This window comes from Gossypium arboreum, chromosome 2 (assembly GCF_025698485.1).
Source record: "Gossypium arboreum isolate Shixiya-1 chromosome 2, ASM2569848v2, whole genome shotgun sequence".
Taxonomy (NCBI): Eukaryota; Viridiplantae; Streptophyta; class Magnoliopsida; order Malvales; family Malvaceae; genus Gossypium; species Gossypium arboreum.
Window position 1 is genome coordinate 87,870,538 of NC_069071.1, and position 4,060 is coordinate 87,874,597.

The following is a 4,060-nucleotide window of genomic DNA, read 5'->3' on the forward strand; positions in this document are numbered from 1 at the left end:
ATTTAATATAATTCAATTAATTCACTAAATTTAACTTTCAAATATAAATTACTGACATTATTGTTTGTATTATTATCATACCAATTACATACTTTCAACACCTCGAAATTTATAATAAATATATCAATTTTACATTGAAACATGCATAAATTAATGCTTATTATACATATGAACTTACCTCGATACTAAAACAATCATTTTACCAACTTTCCCAATTTTCGATTTTTCTCTCATTCTAGGTTCAAATCTCATTTTTTAGGATCTAAAACATCATATTTTACTTATTTAATTAATGTACTATTCAAAACAGTCCTTAACTCAAACTTTGGAAAAATTACAATTTTGCCCCTAAACTTTTGCATATTTACACTTTTGCCCCTAGGCTCGGGAATTAAACTTCATCCCTTATTCTTATGTTTTATGACATTTTGATCACTTTTTCCCTTCTATGGCAACATCAAATTCTCACTCTAACATATACTTATGACTATTAGGTATTTTTACCGATTAAGCCCTTTTACTCATTTTCACTCAAAACTGAGTAGCACAAGTTGTCTAACATAATTTAAAACCTCATATTCTATCATAAAACAGCAAAATAAACACATTTCACCTATGGGTATTTTTCCAAATATGAACCCTAGCTTAAATTATTGCTAGAATAAGCTTAATCAAATTACCAGGATTCCAAAAGCGTAAAGAACTTGAAAAATAGGGTTAGAACGAACTTACTATTGAGCTTGGAAAGCTTGAAAACCCTAGCCATGGCTTCCCCCATGCTAATTTCGGCCTCCATGAAAAAGATGAGTAAATTTTGGCTTTATTTTCCCTTTTTATTTCTTTTAATTACCAAATGACCAAAATGCCCTTCCTTACTAAACTTTCAAAAATTCCATCCATGTCCAATTTTTGTCCATCACTTAGAAGCTGGTAAAATTTCTATTTAAGACCTCCTAATTAATATTTCAAATCAATTTCATACTAGAAACTTCTACAATGCAAGTTTTGCAACTTATTCAATTTAGTCCCTAACTTCAAATTGAGCACTTTATGCATAGAATTTCTTCACGAAATTTTCACACAATCATGCAATCATATCATAGACCTCAAAATAATCATAAAATAATTATTTTTATCTCAGATTTTGTGGTCCTGAAACCTCTGTTCCAACTAGACCCAATTTTGGGCTATTACAACTGTCTATCAGATGCCTCCTTTAATTGACCTCTTATCAACTTAACCTTACTTTCAGTATCTGCCACTAACTCCGGTCCAAGACTTGTCATTCACCCAAATCTGTCCAACACGTAGGCGTACGACATCTCCGCCCATAAAGTGCCTCATATGGAGCCATCTGAATATTTGTTTGGTAGCTGTTGTTGTACGCAAACTCCGCCAATGGCAAGTAGTCCTCCCAACTACCACGAAAATCGATGATACAACCTCTTAACATATCCTCCAAAATTTGAATAACCCTTTTCGACTGTCCATCTGTCTGAGGGTGAAAGACAGTACTGAAATCCAATCGTGTACCCAATGCCTCCTGCAACTTCTGCCAAAACCGAGATGTAAACCTAGGGTCTTGATCAGAAATAATCGACACTGGCACTCCATGCAGTCACACTATCTCTGCCACATACAACTTGGCCAATTTTTGCAGTGAGTAATCAGTACGAATTGGTATGAAATGTGCAGATTTTGTTAACCTATCCACAACTACCCACACAGAATCTTTCTTGGTGGGTGTCAAAGGTAGCCCACTCACGAAGTCCATAGTTACCCTCTCTCACTTCCATAGTAGAATTTTCACCGGTTGCAGTAATCTAGAAGGCAATTGGTGCTCGGCCTTAACTTGCTGGCACGTCAGGTATTTCCCAACAAATTCAATCACCTCTTGTTTCAGTCCAGGCCACCAGTACACCTCTTACAGATCTCGATATAACTTATTCCCTCCAGGATGCATGGCACAGGGTCCACCATGAGCCTCCTTTAAAATTAACCGCCTCAATTTAGGGTCTTTCAGAATACAAACCCTTCCACAAAAGCACAGAACACCGTCAGTGTTCAGTCTAAAATCTTCATTCTCACCATTCTCAACTTGTCGAAACCGAAGAACTAACGAATCATCTTTTAACTGTTTTTCTTTAATATGCTCAGTCCAAGTAGGCCTCACTTGCAATTCTACGAACAGACTTCCATTGTCGAACAGACTCAAACGTGTAAACAAGGCTCTCAAATCGGTAACAACCCTTCGACTCAATGCATCAGCCACCACGATAGCCTTACCTGGGTGGTACTCAATCGAACAGTCGTAATCCTTAAGCAACTCTACCCATCTTTGTTGCCTAAGGTTTAACTCATTCTGAGTCAATAGATACTTTAGGCTCTTATGGTCTGTGTATATGATACACTTTTCTCCATATAAGTAATGTCTCTAGATTTTCAACGCAAAGATCACTGCTGCTAGCTCTAAATCATGCGTAGGGTAGTTCGCTTCATGAGGCTTAAGCTATCGCGAAGCATAAGCGACCACCTTACCCTCTTGCATCAGTACACATCCTAACCTCACATGCGACGCATCACTGTACACAGTGAAGTCCTTTCCAGACTCCGGTTGAATCAACACTGGCGCTTCAGTCAATACCTTTTTCAAATGGTCAAAAGCTTTTTACTGTTTCTCAGTCCAGACAAATGCTACCCCTTTCCTCAACAGTTTCGTCACTGGTGCAGCAATAAGAGAAAATCCCTCTACGCACCTTCTGTAATAGCTTGCCAAACCTAGAAAACTCTGAATTTTCGATACTGACTTTGGTGGTTGCCATCTCAGAACTGCCTCAATTTTCCGAGGATCCACTCTAATTCCTTCAGTAGAAACCACATGACCTAGAAAAGCCACTTCTCACAACCAGAATTCACACTTACTAAACTTCGCGTACAGTTACTTCTCTCTCAGCACTTGCAGCACAATACGTAGATGCTCCTCATGTTTCTCCTCGATTTTCGAATATACCAGAATATCATCGATGAAAACTACCACGAATCGGTCCAAGTAAGGTTGGAATACCCGATTCATTAAATCCATGAAAGTGGCAGGTGCGTTCGTCAACCCAAATGGCATAACCAGGAACTCGTAATGGCCATATCGAGTTCTGAATGCTGTCTTATGAATATCTACTTCCTTTACCCTTAGATGATGGTATCCAGATCGAAGGTCAATCTTGGTAAATACCGAAGCTTCTCTAAGTTGGTCAAATAAGTTATCAATTCTTGGCAGTGGGTATTTGTTCTTTATCGTCAGTTTGTTCAACTGGTGATAATCGATGCACATACGCATCGTCCCGTCCTTTTTCTTCACAAACAGGACCGGTGCTCCCCATTGAGACACACTAGGTTTAATGAAGCCTCTATCCAACAATTCTTGGATTTGAGCTTTCAGTTCCACTAACTCCTTCGGTGTCATCCTATAGGGTGCAATGGATACTGAGCTGTTCCAGGCAGCAAATCGATTCCAAACTCAACCTCCCGATTCGGAGGTAATCCAGGAAGCTCTTCTGGGAAAACATCCTAGAATTCCCTAACAGTTCTGACGGTCTCCACAGTCAGATCCTCAGCTTCAACTTGGCTTACAAAAGCCAAATATGCCTCGCATCCCTTACGCATCAGTTTCTCAGCCCTCAAAGCCGATACTACATTAGACAAGTAATCTCTTCGTTCTCCAATAATCATTACCTCTTTACCCTCAATAGTCCTTAACACCAACCTCTTAGCTGCACAATCCAGCGTTTCCCTATGTTTGGTCAACCAATCCATCCCTAGGATCAAATCGAATTCTCCGAACGGTAACTCCATCAAGTCTCCACAGGAAATCCTACCTTGAGTCTCTAAAGGCACCTCCCTAAAGAGTTTCTCTACTTTAACTGAGTGACCTAAAGGACTTATTACAGTTACCCCACACACAATCTCCTCAAAGTGAACACCCAATGCCCCAGAAATGTCACATGCAACATACGAATGAGTTGACCCCACATCTATCAGAGCAGTATAAGGTACACCAGAGATA